General features: G+C 44.8%; 1 protein-coding gene across 3 annotated transcripts in view; it reads left to right on the forward strand.

Annotated features, from left to right (window-relative positions):
- The first annotated feature begins 4,257 nt into the window (after window positions 1–4,257).
- The window catches only part of LOC130516583 (kelch-like protein 29), a 142,842-nt gene continuing 125,558 nt past the window's right edge, over window positions 4,258–21,541 (forward strand). Inside the window, exons 1-2 of one of the 3 annotated variants that reach the window (XM_057017736.1) lie at window positions 4,258–4,916; window positions 12,932–13,000. The gene's annotated coding sequence lies outside the window, so the exon portion shown is untranslated. The remainder of the gene's footprint in view (window positions 4,917–12,931; window positions 13,001–21,541) is intronic. The other 2 variants (XM_057017735.1, XM_057017738.1) reach the window with 2 other exon arrangements.

Consider the following 21,541-nt stretch of genomic DNA (forward strand, 5'->3'; position numbering starts at 1 on the left):
TTCATCACATTCTCCTCACAACCAGAGCTTCTGGACTGGGCTGGGCCCTGACCTTCTTTATGCATAGTTTATGTTCTCCAGTTGAGGGATTTCTCTGGTTTTCACTTGTTTCCTCCCACCGGCACAGAACATGCACATTAGGCGGTTTTAGACTCTAAATTGTGTGAGTGTCTTGTGATGAGTGGTGACCTATCCAGACCTGGCTGCCTCTCACCTCTCGACTGCAGGCATGGCCCCTGGCACCCCTCCTGACCCTGAATAGGAATAAAAGGAAACTTACCAGAAAAGGACAAATCTGCACTCCAGTCTGGACCAAAATCTTTCCCTCAATCACAGTGCTTCTGTGCCCGTGAACAAGCAAAAGCCTGAAATTCAATTTTCTCCCCGGCTCCTGTTTATTTTTGTGCTGTGTGTGTGTGTGTTTTTTAAATCGCACCCTCGGAAACGCGGGCGAACGCCAGACAGCTCCGCTGAGTTGTGATGTAATTAGACTTGTTAATTTGAGGAGAGGCTTTGGCCACCTGCGGCAGCGGCGTGCGGGTCGGTGGTCATCTCCAGCAGAGTCAGTCCCGTTAATTGTTTTGGTTTTCCAGGAGCGCCGCAGCAGCGTGAGCATCCAGGTTTGAGCTGAGTTGTGTTTAAGGGACATTTGGGAATAACCGCTAAGATGGCTGCCGCTCGGCTGCTTTTGTTCTGTGATGGACCTGAAGTAGAGGAAGTTGTGTTAGACAGGAGAACTCATCAAAAGATCAAAAGAGGAGACGAGTACCGCTCTGGTCGTTTCAGAGACTGGGCAGGATAACTGTCATTATGATTTAATGCAGGCCGAGCACCTCCACTCAAGCACCCCCCCGCTCAACATTATCATTTCTTAAAACTTGGCACCGCTGCGCCCATCTCTGCGTAGACGAGGAGTCATCCAGAATATGAATTTGCCTCGACTCTGCCTCCTTTGTTTTTTTTCTTCTTCACGTTTGAAGATGCCATTTCAAGGATGCTAACATTAATTGATTTTCCTGGCCTGATCGCAGCATCACAACAGCTAATTCATCATTTCAAAAGCAAATTCTTTCGCCATCAGACCCTCGGTGAGCTGCGCACGGAGACAGAAGTTAGAGTGTTTAATTTCTAGACAGATATGGATTTCATAATGGATAAACACAGACTCTCTGTCTGGCTCATTTCCCTCTAATAGAATAAATGTGTTGACTCTCCTCTTTCCTCCAACTCAACTTAAACTGGGTTTATTTTATATTCTACTGTTGCTGAAGATGGGATGGAATTAGAGCTGTAAGAGGATAATATAAAACATCAAAAAGTCTAATATACATTGGAATTGAGCTTTTTAGAAAGCAGACGCCTCGAACTCTCAAGACTGAGTTTGGAATCACCCAGTTTTACAGATTTGTAATGGATTTATGTAATCCATTAAACCCACATGTAAATTCAGAAGTTCAGAAAGACAAATGAAAAACCCAGTTTCAATCTTCATATATAATAACCCTCTTAACCAAATGAAATTGATTATGTTTCGCATACATTTATGGGGGCAAACATTAATTTACTTTTACATGAGAAGCTGTGTGTGGATTTTCATACAAAAAAGAACTTTGCACATATTTACAGTCATTATTGATTCTATCCTTTTTTTCCAACTTCAATGTAAATCAATTTTTATGCTTCTCCAATTAACTCCCTGTCAGCTGCTTACCCACGGCCGCTTTTCACGGCAGCTACAAAATGAAGAAATAATATCTCTGATGGAACAAATCGGAGAGACATTTTTACAGCTTTCTCGATGATTTTCATTGTTATTCCACAAACAGATTTTTATGTAGATTAGCTAAAATTACAACAAAATCTCAAATAGGAGGATGACATAAACTCATGGGTGAAGACCATTGCATTTCCAATTGGAGCCCAATTCCACTTGTTTACTGGCTCCATTTAGTCAGATAGAGGTGGTGGTGAAGGCTGGGAGCAGCACGGCCCTGCAGATCCACTCACACTAAAATCCAGCATCTTTTAATCCTTTATATACCAACTCAACCTCATTGGAGATTCTTCTTCAGCCAGACTCAGGAGTAATCCACTCCGGGTTTTGCAGCCCACCGTGGCCCCTCACCAGCATCCACGGCTGCCTGGCAGAGCCATCACGGCTCCCTCCTCCTCACCGCGGGCGCTGCACGGAGTCTGGGGAAATCTCCTCCAGACTGGAAGTTCAGACATGTCAGAGCAGCCCTCATGGTGATCTCCCCCCGCTGTGGTCAGAGCGCCACGTCTATATTTGTCCACGGTGAGCTGGTGTCTGCAGCCTTTGCTGCATCTCTGACTGCGTTTCCGGTGCTTTGACCAACATGCTCTTCCAACCGCCTCCACACCGACACCTCCGGTTGGTCCAGATGCTCGTTGCAGATTCTGGAGCGGATGAACTGATCGTAGTGGTTACTAGGCTTCATATTCAGCTCTGTTTATCCACTCTGGGCTACTGTAGAAAACGCAATAAAGCAAATTCTTGTGCCCACGTCAATATTTTTATAAACATTTATAGGTTAGTGTATGGTTGAATATCACTTCCATCTCCCTTGATGGAGTATGAAAAATGTCAACATCTTGGCCTTAAAACGTTGAGTTGAAGCATCACTGTCTTCCTCTTTTCTATAGTTCTAGGTCATATTACCCATAGTCAGTCCCACAGCATTGAACATACTCATTTTTATGAATTCCATAAACCCAGGATCGCAGACGGAAATTTTTATTCGTCTTTTATTCAAACCAGGAAGTGCCCGCTCAAATTAGGCTCTCATGGCTGGACGTGAAATGAAGACACGGTGACGCACCTCACGTCACAGGCCGCCGTGGCCACGAGGCTCTGCAGGGAGACTTGGGGAGATTCCTGCAAAATAGAACTTGACCTCTAATAAGAGCAGCTATCTATTCTGCCGAGTGTGACATTTTGATGATATGCCGAGAGTCTCGGGAGCAGGGAGCTCTCTGGTGTTTTAACCGAGCTTTTCTCAGCGCATCTGCTTAACTTTGACTGAGGTGAATGTTTATTCTCAGCCCATCCATCCGGCCATATCCGGACTTCTGCTCAGATTGGACCATTCACACATGCCAGGTCACCATTTCACACATTTTCCTCCTGCGCCTGGCAGCTGTCATTCTCTTGTTAGAGCTTTCAGGGGCGACCCACAAAAATGGGAGCACATTTAGGACGTTAGTGACCGTGCGCTTCCTACTGTTGCGGGAGGTTTTCCAAATCAGTCACATCGGGAATAAAATGCCATCAAAACAATTTCAAAATCGATTGCGCTGGCTTCCAGGTGAGAAGGCGGTCACCAAACACAACTGTGATGATGTCGAACAACACCGGCGTTCCCACACGTTCCTAAAGAGCAGGATTAAATAGAAAAAGATAATAAAAACACCTGTGTGAGATGTAAACGAGGGATTACACCCACAAATCAATAGAATTGATTCTACACCTAGTTTCACTGGCATAATAGCAATTGAGCGGATAAGAGAAGATATTTTGAAGCTCCTTGGAAGCCAGATGACTGGAGATAAGCTTTTCCAGTTGATTCTGCAGCAAGAGGCAGTTGGTGTCATTGCTAACCAAATAACCCTAATCATCATTGATTAAGCTGAAAGCAAATGATAGACAGACTTCAGGCATTTCCCAGTGTTTGAGTCAGTGTATTTTTATGTGTGGGAGTTGTGATAAAAGAAGAAAGCAGCTGCTTCTATACCCAAAGGTTCTGCTTCATTTAACGCGATAGAAATTCTGATAAGTCAAAAGAAAGGGTTGTTTTTTTCTTAGGGCATCAGACTTGGTAATAAATTGCAGTAATCACAAGTGTTGAATTATAGTAATTAACTGTTTCCAGGAGGTAAATAGAGTCAAGGAGCTGTTTTGTGCAACTAAAGGGTCTGACTGACTAAATGGAACCAAATCTGCAACATAATCACTCACGGACCTGTCATGGAAAAGGTCCTGATGCGCCGTGAAAGGCACATCATGGCGCAGGCCTGAGCATGAAAAAAGTGTTGAGGAAAGCAAAAGAGGACATTGATTTTAGACTGGTTGGATGCAGCGAGAAGGAGGGGGGGGGGAGAAAGAGCCCAGGTGATTTCCATTCTAGTCCTCTAATCAGGCTCTGATTTACAACCTGGATGCAAATGAATGTAATTACTTGCATTTAGGTAGCAGCAGAAAAGCAGCCTTGCACTACAGCACTACAGCAACACAGCATCAGCAAGCTTCGTGCTACAGCACATTTGTGCCTGTTTTTTTTTTTTAATGTGCAAGAAGCTCTTATTGATGGAATGGTTGTGGAAATTGGTTTTACACTAAGTGCAAGTCTAAAAAATAAAAACGTTTATTTGAATTCTTGGCCAATCTGGCAATCAAATTACGCCAAATCTGCACCTGTACGAGCCGGATCAGTCAGAGCCATCTGTGAGAAGGGTTTTATTGTTTATACTGGGGGCTGTGTTGAGGATACGTCTCTGTTGGCGCATGCAATTGCGCTCGGTGACGGGTGGGAGGCGCCGTAAGGCCTGGCTGAACGCAACAAAGTGAAAGGGGAGGAGCAGCACTGGGAGAAAAGTGGCTACACGGTGTGCCAGTCCGTCCGACCAGCCGCTTACATCTCAGATCCGCCGCCGTACAGTGAGCACAGCGAGACGCGTTTGCCAAGTTGCTTCCACTCTCGTAGTTGGCGTGCGGAGAGGTGCCAAGACGGGCCACTTCCCGACCGACACGCAGCCTTCACCGGGGCGCACCGTTGTTCATTTGGCTGTAAAATGCAACAGCAGTCATTGCGGGATAAAGACAGACTCCACACATAATCGGCGCCGTAGCGAAACAAGGACGCAAGCCGGGGAAACGGGAGCAGCGAGCGGCCGGAGAGGTAAGCGCTCCAGTCGGCGTAGGTGAGCACGGCAGCCGCGCACGCGTTGCCTTCGCTCGGGTTTATTTTTTTGACCCGCATCGCGTTAGTTCAGGTGGAACACGGGCACCTGTCCTGCCAAGAACGAGGTGGATCATCACTTCCACGACCATCCCCTTGTTGAGGACCAGAGCCCACCAAATGGTGCGTGCTGCGCTCTCGTTGTGCGCAAGCGCTCCCGCGAAAGAAAAAACTTGAGCGTGTGACAGAAACCAAAAAGGTTCAGGAAAGATGGAAATCATGTAGTTCGATCATTGGGACGCTGTCACGGTTAAAAATAAGATAGATGGATTGAACGAGTGGTGCCCTAAGAAACTTTTACGCGTTTAAGCGACGAGTGGTGAGAATTTAACGCTAATAAAATAGTGTTTTTATACTCGCTCGTCGTTTACAGTTCAATTCATGTGCAAAACGGCATTTTTCACATCAGCTATTTCATGATCTACGAGGAGCATTTATGATATCGTGCAGCTGTACGTGCCCGCGCACAAGAACGCAGGTCCCATGTGTTGTTACGGTGAAGCAGAGCTGACACTTGGGCAGAAAATAACAGATGAACCCTGAATCCATCCATCTCCGTGCGCTGCCAGTTGTCCATGAGGCATCGTGTTAAATTTATTTTCTGTAAAGTGAGAACGTGTTGATGGAAGAATGAGGTTGGGACTGATCATAGTGTTATCACATCCCATCCCTGCTCTGAATTTAGACACAGTTTATTGTGCACTGGCACAGCCACAACACACACTTGTCAATCCTCCCTTGATTTGGCATCGCTGCCTGTTTACAAGTGCCAGGAATGACATGCTGGGATAGAGTATAGAGATGTACACCAGCCTGGCTTGACTCTGATGTGCTCCTGATGTGAACTGATGCTCCCCGGAGTTGTTATGCCGTTAATGAGAAGAACATGTGGAGCTGGGGCAGGACACACTTCCCTGCTGATGACATTTTAAAACCTAGCAGGCTGTCATGAATCGAGGCGGGGATTAAGAGCTTTAGTCCAATCCCTGCCTGAACAGACGGCGGGCTCTGTACTCGCTGAGGTAAAACAGCGCGTTTACCTTCGGTGCCTGGGTGCCATCGAGCAGGGGTCCTCTTGTCTCGGCAGATGTTCCGATGAAGAATCGCATCTGCGTTGTGTTGTGGTGCAGCAAGCATTGCCTCTGTGGAACTGTCTCTTTTTCCGTTTTGTCAAAAGCTTCACCGCCGTACCTCAAACGGGGATAATCCTCTCATATATCAAATGTGATTTAGTTTGGTCTGGGGAACCATGTTGGCCCTAGGAATTAATTTACAAATTACCCAGAGGCGGTTATCCTGTTAGCAAAGGCCAATTCATGATGGCGCGCACGGCAAATTACAGTGATTTATCTTGAACCGGTTTTATTTATTTCCCCCCCAAAAAGGAGAGCGAAACTGCAGGGTGGTGGGCTCATCGTTTGAGATGTGTAAATAACCTGAGCTGTGACCACGGGCAGAGGAGGTAGAGAGATGACATGCTGTACAGTGTATTCCTGTTCTTGGATGAAGTTGTGATCCACTGCTTTAGCCTCTGGTGATAGACTGCAGTTTAAAGGAGGCCAGAGAACAGAAGCTGTGCCAGGCTCCCCCAACAAACATGACCGCTGTAAAGCAGATAAACCGAGAGGAGTCTTGACCGCTGTAGGGCAGCAGCCTTGAGAAGGTTTGTCTGCACCGGCTCTACATAATAAAATGGATGAAGCTGGATATTGCAAAGCCAATTTTGAACAATCTGACCCCTGATTAGGGGAAAAATGGCATCCTATGTTTGATTGTGTCCAAGAATTGCCAAAAATGGAAGAAAACGCATGACACAGAAAGCGTATCTGGCCGTTTAAAAGCCAATTAGCTCTGCTTGAACAGCCTTAGCATCCGACCACTTCCCGCATGAGCCAAACAAGACAGTTCTGATATTGTTGGTTGAATCCAGGAAGATTTAACAAGATTTAAAAACCCCTTCAGCTTAAGGTAATGCTGTATTTTCAGGTCAGTCACATGATGTTCTGTTTTAGTTTGAGCCATATCAGGAAAAATAAACAGTTGTGTTTAAAGAGCCATCAAATTGTGTGTTAAGATATCAACTTTAATTTATCAGCCCTTGAAATAAACAGATGAATAAACCAGAAATAATTAGCACAAGTGGATTGTTGCAAGGTCAGTTTATATTTTCAGCACAGTGGATGAGGTGGACTGGTGTTAACATGACTGGAAGATAAAAATATTTCCTCTTTTACAGTCAGACTATTGATTCAGTGCCCCAAATCTATTTTTTCCCCTGTATAATGTGGTTCAAAAATGTATTACCAAAACCTATGCATAACATCCATTTTTATTCCGGCTTTATTTGCTTCTACATGAAACCATAATTTTATTAGCTGTCGGTTTGATGCATTAAGGTGTGCATCATGCTTTATGACGGCATTGCAACTGTTGTTTTTTTTTTGGTTTTTTTATTTGCAGAAAGTGTTGGAGTGCAAGGCTGCACATAAATGTCACTGGGGCAAACTAGATTAGCTCTTTAATACAAGAGCTGCTGCTCCCAGAGCCACTTAATTGTTCTGACCCCAAATCCATAAAAGTTTATTGGTGTATCAAAGTTAACAGACTTGATGGGAGCCCAGCCGACGGAATACTTTACAGTCTTCTGTCGGTTAGCTGTGAGCAGGCGATGGAGGCGTTTTATTTTGAAAGGCTGAAGGTTGTTTTCTTTTGGAACCATGTTATTAATTTCCAAATCCAAATTTTATCTTTTTCACTATGTTTGTTCCTGCGTCCTCCAAAAACTCCCCGACAGGTTGCTTAGCTGGAAACTGACATTTTGCTATTGACGTAGATTATTTTTTGTGCTGCGCACCGTAATTCCTGGAGAGAGCGTCAGGATTCAGTGGGGTATGAAATGGAGGCTTTTTAGCTGCCCTCTTGAATGCTGTCCCTGAAGGACCAGTGATGCTGGTATCATGTGTCTACAAGGCCTGCAGCTTCCCTGTCCAGAGACCCCGATGATCTAAAAATGCACCGAGCTGTGAACTTTCTTCATCTGGGGAGGTTTGAGTTGGCAGCTCGATTCCTGATGCGAGCTCCTGCTTTTTTTAAACATGAGTGGTAATCGTGGATCTCCCACCTCACAAGACGAGCCATTCAGCACGTTGGTCAAGCGCTCTTTCTCTTGTCAACGCTGCTGTGTCACCTTCTTATGCCTGCCCGACTTGTTCGAGCACGACTCTTGTCTTTTGTATGTAGTCCATCAGCTGTCCGGGAAGCAGGGTTTGGGTGTCCTGCCTGACGGCTGAGGCTCATTAGGCCTGGGGGGAGCAAGCTGACACCCACAGCCACACTTACCAGACTGGGACCCAATTCCAAATTTACCCGTTGCTTTAACCCAAAGTCATTTCATGTATGTGTGTTGGATTTCATTCCCACTCGCAGCAAAGGCAAAATTCGCTCCATGTATGTCCGGAAGCTCACGTATGTTTTAAATGACAAAGCTGTTCTTGCTGTCAGACCTCAACCTGCATAATTCACTGTAGGCTGGCGTGGTAGTAAGCAGTATGTGCTCGAGGACAAAGCCCTTCCTCCTGATTTTCATTATACTGTAGCTGTGGCACCACAGCCGGTCTCAGAATGTGGACAGGAGGCTCCATATTGTCCGTCTATAGCATAAACGAGCCTGAGTGAGCAGCGACATCTCAGGCAGCTTCTAATAGCAGCACAAATGGCTTAAATTCACTTGACATTTTTGAGGACTAGGGGGGAGGTTTTTGTTTGGATCCTGGTGTGTGCGGCCTCTTCTCAGGGACCCTGCAGTCTGGGCGACTGCTGTGCTGTGAGTGACTCCATGGGGGGCAGGTTAAGCTTGTTAGCCCCATATGAGGACACCGCAGCTTCCCTCCCTGCAAAGGGGGGCGATTTGAAGAGACAGTGAATCTTGTAGCTCATTGCTAAAACTGCTGCCTCTTGTTTATGCGGGCTCTCATTAAACCTGGCTAAAGGAGTATTTCTGCTCTGCGGCTATTCGACAGCCACAGTTCCCTCACTATCACTTTTATGAACCTTAGTCATTTTAATAAGGTCTATTTTACTATCTTTTCCCTACTTTGGCAACATCACCATATTCTAAGTATCCTGGCACTGTTAAAAACACAGAATATATCAAACATTACATGAGGCGCCTCGGCTCTTAGGAGGACATGGATGCATTATATTGTAATTGATTTAAAATTGAATAATTGAATCTGCCTCGAAGAGAAGCGAGGCTGGAAATAAAGTCTGTTGGAACAGGTTCGGAGGCGCAGACTCAAAGCTAGTCCGCTCGAGGCGAGCAACACTTGAAATCATTTCAAGAGGGAAACAAATTTCGCTGGTCGCCTCAACTCAGTCGCCTCAACTCATTTCCTCCTCGACTTTCACCTTAAAACCTGAGAAATTACAATGCGACCATTTGAGCTTCGCCACTCCAGCGCGGCAGCGCCGTGCCGCAACTTTGTCCAGACTTTGTCATTAGTCTTGATAAAGAGGACCAAGAATGTCAAACGTTATAGAAATATTGACTATGTGATTTTCAACAGAAGGAACAAAATCTTCACGGGCCCATTATCTGACTGTTATTGCAAATAACCAGAGTTGACAGGTTATTGTTTGCCCGCATACAATGAGATTAAATCTTGTTGTTCTTTTACCATGCGCTTTATTTCAGATGTCTGTTTGTTCTTCAACCGTAAAACACTAAATCATCCGCCTCCTGTGAGGAACGAAGGGGGAAATGTTTCCCCAGCCCACATCGCTGCGCCTTACGGCACTGTCTGATTTGCATAGCCACAACCGTGGAACTTGGAAAGTGCCTTGCGAGTTAAGAGGATTCATACGTCCTGTTTGCATAAGGTGTGACACGTATCCTTAACGAAGGCCCATTAATAACCAGTTTGGCAAAACTTTTCAGCCAAGTGCTGGAAAACCCTCACAATAGATCCCAGCCGTTACTTAATTCTTGGCTCTGTGTACTCTAGTATTGATTAATTAATTTTTGGCTATACATTCTCCCTGCAGCCCAGTAGCCAGGGTCATTACTTGTATTTAGTAATTACTGCATGACATCTGGCAGGGAATAATAATGAAAACAGGCCGGTGGTGTTATCAAGCTGATGTTCTCTGGGGGTTTCTGGCTGCTGCTGCTCGGTGACGGACGACTATATCTAAAATGAACATCAATGGGCCACCTTGTTATTGAAATTTCTGTTGGCCAGCGTGCAAAAATAAAATAAGGGGACTTCTAATACGGCCCCTTCTGCTCGGGTAAAAACCCCCGTGTGCTTAACCTCTCTTTAAATCCTTACACTTCATTGGAGTGGACTTAAAAAGCCCGACGATTGGCACTCATATCTGCAGCCAAGGATATTAACGGCGAAAATCGGAGAGGTGAATGAATTCCCATTTGGACACGCATGAAGGCCGAGCTCGGGTATCGGAGCAGCTTGTATATTTTATGTGTTGCAGCCTCGGCAGTTTGTTGTATTCAAACGCACGCTCGCATTTGGCTGCAATAAAACTGACCGTAATGTTAATATGACGGCGGCATTGTAAAGATAGCTTTTGTCGTCGCTCGGTGCCTCTGGGCCTCGGTGTCGTTTTATAGCGTTCCTGTTGCTCAGCATTTGCAAAATAGGCGTATCTGCTCTGTCTGTGCACATTCATTTGTTTTCACTTGGAGAAAAAGCTGTTTTAATTTTACGAGGGGAAGCTTTAAAGTCTTGTTATGCCTGTCAGTGGTCATTCGATAGTCTGGCAGACACGGAGCTGCTCAGTTTTTTAAGAGTGAGACCTTTGCATATTATCCCACTGTTTATGTTAAAATTCCAGACAGTGGCTCCACTAAATAGTCCACTCCACTAGTCTTTAAGAATTGAGACAATGCGATGGCAGCCAAATTTGATTATTAATGGGGGGGTCTCTATCTCTCAGGCCGTAATTGGTCTCTGCTGATTGCTGCGCTCTCTGATTAAGAAATTCCATTAAAATTGATGTATCATGCTTACAAGTGTTTTTCACAGCCAGATAGCTCCTTCAATCAATTGATAATTACACAGATGATTCATGGCTGGGGTTCATTGTGACAAGGTTGTGATGTCAGACATGCTGCAAATTTAAAAAAGAAAAACAAATTGTTGCTTGGAGAACGTTATTGCGGCTCTCTGCACTTATTCTCATTGAACAATCCCAGTTTTAGTTACCTGTCATGTATCGTTACGATTTTCCGTCCCATTAACGGCTGCTGCTGCAGCTCCCGTTGATTATCACTCACAGTGGCTTTTCAGGTACCGACAGCGTGTTTTGTCTTTACAGATGTGCTATTAACTAATTGGTCAAAGAGGAAACAATATGTGGCTCTATAGGGAGAGAGCGATGATGTACTTAATGATTTAGCTTTGTGTGGAGTTAATGGGAAAAGTATCTAATTTCATGCAAAAGCAGGCGGGTTTTTTCCTGCGGGGTTTCAGCTAATTTTCTTGTTTAAAAGGCAGAGGAAGAGAGAAATGTTCGCATCAGAGCCACAAATAGCTCTGTAACTTAAAGTAACACCTGGCAACGCAGTATTTTGTACAAATCCTTAATATAAAACCCACACAGTAGGACATCTTTGAAACTGTTAAACTGGTGTCACTTTATCCTTTTGTATGGAAGGGGACAGAATCATATATTTAAAAACAATATCAGAATGCACTCTCCTTCCCATGGAAACAATCTTTTACTTAACTGTCAATTTGACAGCAGCGCGAGAGTCATCTCGGAGAAGCTGCTTCCTTTCTTGCACCGTCATCACAATGGAAATCTTTCTGTTTTTCTCAAGCAAAGAAATATGCATTCATCCATCCTATTTCCCCTCTCTAAAAATGCACTCAGAATCATGTTCTACAGACCATTAAGACCATTGATGTGACGTTTTGCTAGACAGTCAGCAAAACATGATAAACGAGCATGCAGTAGCCTTTCACTTTTTTTCTTTTGCGGCCCATCCCGTGAATTGTCTATAACCTCATTTTTATACATTCCTGACTGATGGGTATAATTTACTTTTTGTGTTCTCTCCCTGAAGCTGTTTTACCTGCCAGAAGTCAGCCTGTATTTCTCAGAATGGCTTTAGAGGGCTGCTAGAGAGCATCTACAAACACACCTTTAGATATAGGTTGAAGAATAGAAGTTTTACTGTGAAAGGGCTTTGGGCCAATATGGTTGGACTGAGGAAGCTAATTTAGAGAAAATAACTCCTCCTCGCGGCATTTATGATGAGGTCATGCATAAACGCGGCTCTCTGAATAGAATACTTTATCTTTAATATCAAAATTGATGTTGAGGTCGCTTGCAGCCATGGAAGTAACGTAGTCCCATTTCCTCTAATTAACTGAAATTGGTTTTGTAAAATAGGTCATATTGTATACATATTAAACTAAGACAGAGATCATGAAGACAAACGTGCACAAAGACGAGCTGTGGTGACTTCCCCTGGGTACCGCCGCTGCAGTCAGATGATGGCTGTTGTTATGTGACGCTCAACAATGAGGCTCTTAGAAGTGTCGTCTCCAGCGCGAACCCTCCTCCACTGTTGCCGTCTTTTAACGGCCTCCAGATTTGCTAATAATTGCGTCGCTGCTTTATAAATTAAACATCCTGAGAGGTCTTCCAGCTGCAAAAATGTCTGCTTTCTGCCCTCATCTGCCAAATTAGGGCTTTGACCCACAAAATAGGTCTCCCAGGACAAAAATAAAATCTCTGTGGAATCATTTATTTCTTCTCCTGACCAGAGATCACATTTCCTAAAGCTAATTGTTCCTCCCCTGAATCTTGTTTTCTCTGTCATTAACAGACCTCAGCCGTGAGCTAATAGGGACCAAAATTATGAGTCTGTTTTTCCCTTTTCAGGTGCGAAGCCTCGGCATACTCACTGTGTGTTATTGTCTCTGCAGGTGTAGACGGCAATACTCCAAAGACCTCATTTGTCTGTGATGAGCATCCCCATCCACCAGAGACCAAAGGTACGGTGAGATATGAAAAGCTCATTTTGTTGTGTCCTGATAAACATTTTATCATGCGACAGTCAAGCCTCCCAGCGTGCTACAAATGCACCATAAAATGCGAGTTGGTTTCATGCTTCCTAATGATTTTATTGTCCTCATCGGATCGCCATATAAAAGTTCCAAGTGTAAATTATCATTACGGTAATGAGGGTTAATAATTCATAGGAAGAGTTTTAATTGAAAGTGGGACAGCTGAGGTTTTGACAGGGATTACTTTGTGCTGCGTGTAAAGGTTCTGCAGCGTTGGCCCCGTGTAGTGGGGGGTTGATGGTCTGGAATTATTTGATATATGGCGACATTAATTCTGCTTGACTACCCCACCAGCAAATGAGCTATGTCCGTCTTTGTTTCTCTCCCCACTACGATCACGCAATTCTCCCAGCGAGTAAAGCCGAGTTGGTCTCTTAGTGAGCAATTAGAGCCTGATCTTGGGTCATTGAGAGATAGGATTACTCCTGGACCGCAGGACCCCGGGAATGTACCGACCCCTCTGGTGGTCCGCTCACCGCTGATGAAATAGAATTGAATTAATGGGGTTGCCCACTGCGAGCAGTGATTAGGACGACGTAGCGCCTTTGATCCCCGAGCGAGGTGACCAGACGTGGGCACCGCAGGCACACAGGTGGGGGTTGGGCTGGATGGTCATGTTTTTAGTAGGGAGACACACCCATCCACAGTGCATCACGGATCAGTACTCATGCCCCTCACAGGGGATCGAGCCTCACGCTGGGGGGGGGCGGGGGCAGGTGGAAAGATATTTAGCACCTACAGTCACATATGGGGCGCCCAATATGGGTGATGTGAAGTCTGCTCTGCTTTAGGATTTCTGATAAGCAGCTGTTAAAGCCACATGAGTCTGTTTGTTGCTTGTAATTTGTTACAAACATATCAACAATAAATCACAATAATGGCAACTGTGATTAATAAAAGAAAAGAGAATATTAGAGACCCCCCCTCCCGGCTGTGGCAGAACAAGAATAGGCAACACATTTGACTAAAGTCAAACAAATGCTGCTCCTTAGAATACTAATACTGCGACATTTGGTGAAATCAGCAGTTTACCGAGCAAATTTAAATAGTTTTTTCCCAAATGTCCACGTTAACACAACAACCAGAACCCCCAGCACGCAGAATTTCTGAGACGATATGCATTATTTGCATTTTCAGTATTAAAGTGCATCTGTAATTTAATAGTATCTACAGACTTGTAGAATCTCCAGGGGAATACCAGCCAGCCATAAAGTCTTGCGATCCGTCTGCATAAAGCTTCCTGCTGGTTGGGATTTTTTCATTAACTGGTATAGCTGTTCTCACCGCGAACAAAGTGCACCCTATTGAGTCAAGAACATGACGCACTGTATTGCGGAATAAACTAAAACCACTGAGGCAGTCTTTGTTCAGACCACAGCAAGTAATCTGGGTAAGCAAAGCCTTCTCCCTGCAGACGAATTGCATCTTTTCAATGGAAAACAAAGAGAAAAGCTGGATAATTGAATCTGCCCTGCTACCTGAACCGAACAGCCTGAACTCAAGCAGGAAGACATTTTTTAAGTTGCGTACCTTGGAAAGTAATGGTCATCATCACCCTTGTTTACCCAGCAGTGGGCTGTTTGCTTTGAGCCCCCAGACGGTAAGCAGGAGCTGTCTGCTGGAATCATTTTCAAGGCCACCTCGAGTAATGATAGATGACAAGCTTCTGTGAGGAAGAAAACACATCTCCCGGTAGCACGCAGAGCTACTCAGACAAAGCTGCCATCAGCTGGCAGCCAACTGGCTTTGTGGTTGAGGAGGAAAGTTGGGAGCTGGCGCTGATGGTGGGGTGAATAGAAGCCTCAAGGGGACCGTGCAGCACCTAATGAGAAAGAAAGGCACATCTCCCCTGTTAAAGAGTGCAGTAAATTACAGTGAGACTTGTGCAGTGACTGCTGCTTCCTGAATACTAATGCTAAGAACCCAGAGCGGTCACCTTGTGTCCGAACAAGAAGTGGATTTTTAGTGTTACTTAGCAATTGCGATTTTATTTTTTTACTTCAGGCAGATTTAATATGTATTACTTTGAAAAGATAAATGTCATATGTATTATTCAGATAGACTCGCTCTCGGTCGTTACATTGAGGTGGTGGTGGTCTCGCTCCTTTGAAAAAGGAGACGATGCCACTTTTTGCGGCTTTTAACTGTGAAATAGCCTCAGCCGAATATCCACCGTTTAAAATCTGTGCAAATCTGGCCTTTAATTTACTGATGCTGATGAAAAACAAGACACGGTTTGGGAAAGTCAGCTAAGTAGACTTACAATTCATTAACTTGTCAAGCTACTGCTCGTAAGGTCAAGAATTAATTTTGATTCTCAAATTGGTTTTCAGTGTGCTCCACCAGAGCTGCGCATAATGAGCCGCAAGTGGTGAATCTAGGGATGGATTATAATTCTTTCCCCCGTTTAATCATTTGAGTCTGTCAGTGGTTTTGGAAGCTGAGGTGTGACATCTTCAGAAGATGTTTTTCAGCAGTCGAGAAAACCGTCTAATTAGGAAATATGGTTTCAAAAAAAGAATCTATTTGGCCTTATAACAGGCTCGGTTTGCTGAATACCTAGATAAACAGGTTTTGACCTCTTGGCTTTTTTTGTTGTGGTTGGAAAGGACTTCTCTCAGGCTATGGAAATAGAATTGTTCATAGAATCCTCTTAAATCTTTTTTATATCTCTTTGTCTGGTCTGCTCACTTCTCGGATCAACTGCCCCCCTCGGGCTGTGCTGCGGGTAAGATGCATTCTTCATTTATGGATTTAGCCAGCATTACTTCATCAAGCCGGCCTGTGAAAACACTTTAAGGTCTATAGCATTGGTGTTTGTTCAACTCTGCACATCACTTCCCTTCAGCAGCAGCCTTGGGCCAGAATTGCAGTTATTTTTCTCTGACGTTCATATGTGATAATATAGAATAAAATATCTATCCATTTGTGTTATTTTAAAGGTGATGTATAGAACTAAAGGTTTTGCGTGAACACGCGTGTTGCTGGACTCTCCTGCTGTGCAGAGAAACATGTTGTCATGTATGTTTTCTCCCAGTCCCATACAGCCTGTCATGTGTCATCCTTCACGGACACACTTAAGCTTAAAGAGTACGGGGGGGAAAATGTCTTTTGAAACACTCCTTTAAGAGCCCTGCCTTCGCCTGCTCCTATTAAGACACAAATGAGTCTTTACCTGCTGACAAAGGAGGAAGCAAAGCTTTGAGGAGGACATTTATCCGGTGCCAGGATTTTGAGGTATTTGTCTGTGGAGGTGGGAAATGTCGGCTGGATAAAGCCGTGTCCGAAGCAGAAAACTGGTGTCGCTAATGAGGTGACCTCTGACCTGGCTGCCATCAGGTGCCTGTCTGCTTCATATCTGCTTTGCTGTCACAAGCAGTTGCGAGTAAGGCCAAGCTTGCCTCTTCTGCCGGCCGGATGAGGACCTGGAGCCACTGTCTTATTGTGGAAAAATCTCCGTTATCCATGATCCCATTCACATTCCCCTTATAGACCATAACGCAGCCGGACCACAAACGGGTACATTTGTTGCTCACGCTTCTGGTTCTGCTCTTGTCACATGAAGACCGATGCATGGTCGCCACGGTACCCCCCCGAGTGATTAAGACATGAGGCACTGCAGGGGGTCCGCACGTGGTTAAAGAGGCATAGAATCCTGAGACTGACAGGGACACAACGCACAGCAGGGGTTCTGCCGTGGCATCTTACGCTGGATGTTGAGGCTAATGTCTGTATGGGGCACAACTCTTGTGCCGTCTCTGTTCCTTTAAGTGGTTGCACACGCCATCAGAGCCACATGGAACGTGTCTGCCAGTGAAATTAAGATGCTCGTACAGTATATTTTACATCATTAAAGTTTAACTCTCGGATTACATTTAATTTTACATTATTTATCTTGCACTCTTCACTGCATTTAATATTTGAAGATCCTTATTTATTTATTTTTTTGGGATAAAGATCTGGCTTTCTCCACTCCCGAATAAATAAATAGCAGCAGGGAAAGACAAACACTGAGAAATAACACAAAGAGGAATGTGAAAAGTGTTGAGCATCACCAGCTGTCCATCCGTCCATCCATTCAGCTGTTTGTTTGCGCCAGTCGTTGCCAAACCCTCGTTCCCCCCCCCTTCCTGCCTGTGCGCACATGTCCTGCAGCGTGCCCATCAAACAGCAGCCGTTTGTCATTTGAGGGCACGGAGTCTGTCTGTCACATCAGCTGTATTACTTATATCTCCAAATAAATGTCCCTTTGTGCACTGCCTGTATTTAGTGTAATACTGAATATCAGTGCTCTGAGCTTGTGTATTAAAGGTTATTGTGCACCATTATTTGAGGTGCTTTTAAAAGCCTGTTCATGTCTCAAGTAGAGTAGCAACTGACAAGCTTTTCCTTTTCTCCAAAAAGCATTCATCAGGTTTACAGCTATGCACAAGAAAGGCAAGGGACACACGTCACGTTATTCCGCCTGACAGTGGGATAAAACTCGGAACTTATTGCTGTTGGCGCCTCTGCTTTGCTCGCTAAACGCGGCACAGTATTTTTTTCAGCTGACGCAGGCGAGAAATATGACTTCCTTCCCATTCGCCTCCTGTTGCCCGCTGCAGCTGCCCGGCATCCCGCAGCGGTGACATTGGGACGAGCCGCGATCCGCCACCGGCCGCTGTCCGACTAGCAAAGATACACTTGAAAGAAAGCGATTTCCGCGCCCGGCGTGAAAACTCCTTTTTAACCTTAATTACGTCGCTGCACTGTGAGGACCCCATGTTCTGTAGTAAAAATTAATTTCCCAGCAGGGACCCTTTTCAAAGAATTCAGGTGCACCTTCTTATCATCCATGGTCAGCGGGTCCTGTGAAAATTGACTCTGAATTAATTGCGAGTATCATCTGCCAGATTTTTTATTTGGATATCTCCCTAATGTTGACAGAAGCCTTAATGGCCATCTGCCGAGTGCAATCCGTTATGGCGCATTTCTCCGTCGCTGCATATGTGCGGGATGTCTCGCCTGTTTTATGGCGTTTTCCACTGCTGCTCTGAAGCATGACTAAGCGGGCATTTGTTTCTCGTCTTTACCTTGAAGAGTTTAGAAGAGGGCAAATACCGTAAGTGCTTGAGCAGTCGCTGGCAAGGTGTCTTAAATATGGCCTCGCACTCTTAAACGGCCGCCGCCTCACCTCTTGAATTCTAAATATTCAAGGCAGACACTAATAAAGAATCTTTTAACGGGTCGCACACACATGGAGCACAGATGTCAGACCCTTACTGTTGTGGCTCAGCAGCGGTTACCACATACATTCCTGTGCCATATGTGATATTCCTTAACTGCCCTCAAAGCTTTAGAAAACGCACAATCGCTCTCAGCTTTTTAGTATCCGCTGCCTAGCATAATAGTCAAAATTCAGCCCGACTCACTAATTGTTCCCTTCAAAATTGCTGTGCCGCTTGGAAAATTGAATTTGAGATTGAGACAGAAATCGCGCAGTTCTGCCGCACATCAGATGGGAAAACTGCAGAGTGAATGCCTTGATAAGCACGTCTGAAGTGTACTTGAGGTATCAGGTGTTTTCGGCTTCGAGGGCACCTGAAGAGCGGAGGCCTATTCCGTGCTTGCTGACCTTCTGTGGAGAGATGGTGAAAAACAAACGTGAATGGTTGCGTAGTATTGAGTTGCAGCGCGACCTTTTATATTTGCATTATACTCCATGTCTTTTGGACTGTTGTGTTTGGTCTGCTTCCACTCATGTCGCCAACAGAGATGCGCAGGAAGCTGACACATAGAGCATGAAAACCCTGAGCAGCAGCACCTGAAGCAAAGAATTCTGGGTGAGAGACATAAAGTTTTCTTAACTGTGGCCAGAAGAAACACCAGCGTCTGTAATTTCTGTAAATATGAGCTGGATGTATAGATTAAACACAGCCGCGCGATGAGACTTTTTTGAAACGGGATTTCCTATAATCTCATTTTGTCTGGGTTTGTCATTGCACATTCCTTTTCCCCCTCTACACTGCGTGGTGCTGAACAATATGGTTTTGTAATTCGCCATTTTTATGTCCGGGATGGCTCAGCGGCCGCGGCCAGTCGCTGTTTCGGAGCGACGCAATAAAGCAGAAAACTACAGTAACTCAGTGTACAGGTGTTTTTTTTTTTTTTTTTTTAGAACTATTGAATCTTCTTGGTGGTTTTGGGTTTATTTCATTGTCAAACAATAGAGGAAAAACTCCAACTTGCTCTTCTTCTTGAACCGGGCCATTTATTAACCATTTTTAAAGCTGTACTGCGGGATTATGCTCAGAAATACTGTAAAACTGATCTAATCAAGACATGAACAAAGAGGTAAATGAACCAACAAATTAAATTCTCTTGATATGCTCAGCATACTTATGCCCTTAACTTACTTTGAAATTAATTTCACGGTCAGATAAAGTTTCTCCTCACTTAACCAGAAACATTTTAGCCTTTTTACACCCCTCACCCCCACCCCCACCCCACCTTATTCCAAAAAACCCAAAACATGGTTGAACTTTTTGGAGGTAGAAGTTACACTTCCCCATCATCTGTGGGGAATGAAGTTTTTAACATGCCAGGAGTGATTTCAGCACATCCAAGCAAAAAAAAGCCGATAGGGTCACTAACCTGTGAGCTCGCCCCCTTCCCCTGACATTCCCCACAAGTTTCAGAAGAAAGAGTGGCAACCACTCTTTCTTCTGAAACTTGAGGGCTCTTTTTTTCATATCCTAACAAATTCAGCTACTTCGGGGCTGAGAGCGCCTCTTGTTTTGCTTGTGAAAAATCAATAGCCATTACACATGAGAGGAAGAGAGGAGGGAATGAAAAGAAAGAGACAGGCTCCTATCCCTGTCAGTCTGACCCTGCCTGACGGCTGTCATCTCCCTTAATTGCTTTGCTAATATCATCCCCACTCAGTGTGGATCTGGGTCAGCAAAGCTCCGCTGCTGGAGCCGACTGAAGGCTGTCTTCCTCCATGAGCTGTCTCACGCTGCCTTTTTCCTCCCCTTGACCCTTAAGGCTCACCGTGGCTGGAATACAACAAGGTGACATCTGAGCAAAAGACATCGGTTCTTGTTCTGACATGACCCAGGAATGGCTTAATCCAAACTTTTTTTTTTATGTGGTAGATTATCCTTTCTGCACTCTATTCTATTCTGGGAGGTGAAATAGGCTTTCCAGAATTAACCTTTGTATTTCCCTAAGGTGATGTAAGATGTGATTTATTTTTTTTCCTATTTCGCTGCTCTTTGCACCTTTTCCCGAGGCCGAAACATAACTGAAATGGCTCGATACTGCAGGAACTAGCATGAAAATGTATTAAATGGTGATTGTTTAGCATGATAGACATTGTGTACACTGTTGGCATCTATCTATGTAGCTAGCTATCAAGCTAGTTTTTCCCTCTGGCTGTAATAGTCCTTAATTGTAATTTTGTGTTTGCTTTAATGGTCGCAGCTAAAGGCAGCCATTTTGAACAAGGTAGGCATGAGTAGAGGTATCGGTAATGGCATCAGCCCCAGGTTTCTGAGCCAGCAGCGGTCAAAGCCAAATACTTTCCCCGTCTCCAGGTTTAATGTAGCATGTGAGGGCCGAGGTGAGCTTCCAGGGCCGTGGCTGAGGCTTTGTTCAGGCCTCCCGTCCCTCTCTGATGGGCGCGGTGGAACAGAAAGCCTCAGGTGAAACAGCTGGAGAAAGCATCCGTTGATGACCCTCCGTCTTTCTTCCCATTTCTCTCCCCGCTGTATCCTCCAACAAAATGGGACACATTAAATAATGGCACAGGGCCGCAGCAGAATAACTACTGTGGCTCAAGTATATTGTTATTTTCCATAAATAGACAATGCATGTGGAGATGTAACTCGGCTTCAGGTAGAGAGACACAGTAGAAAGCTATGAGCTAATGGTCTGCTGCTTCCTCTCTGCAAGGCCGGCTTTCTTCTGGTGGGTCTCCCTACATGGTGGAGACTAAAAGTCCAGCTGTCATCCAAACTGTTTGGTTTGGAGGCTCTCGGGGAAATGAAGAGCAGCGGACCCTCCGGGGATGGGGAGGCCTGATGGTGTGGAGCTGCTGTTTGGTGGGAATAATGCCCAGATTTTGCAGATCTGTGCCGTCGCCGTGCGAGCCACATTCTAACGAGCTTTGGGCTCGCAATGGCATATTTTTCATTCACAGTATCTCTGCTCTCTGCACACATTTCCTCCAAACCTGCTTCTGTTTGCAGAATTTCATTAAAGATGACTGCACAGCTCGCTGCCCTCATATCAGAATTTGGAGTTCATTAGAAATAGCAGGTTTATTATCTGGTTTTATGGTGAAATGTGATAGCAGTTCAAGAAGCCATAATTCATCCGAAGATCCTCCTAGAGTCCTGTGACAGTACTTTCAGGTGCGCGTCCTCTTGCCTGAAAGAAATGTAGCATGACTGCATTGCTAATTAGTCCTCCAGTTTTGTCTTGATT

The sequence above is a fragment of the Takifugu flavidus genome, chromosome 19 (genome assembly GCF_003711565.1).
Source record: "Takifugu flavidus isolate HTHZ2018 chromosome 19, ASM371156v2, whole genome shotgun sequence".
Lineage (NCBI taxonomy): Eukaryota > Metazoa > Chordata > Actinopteri > Tetraodontiformes > Tetraodontidae > Takifugu > Takifugu flavidus.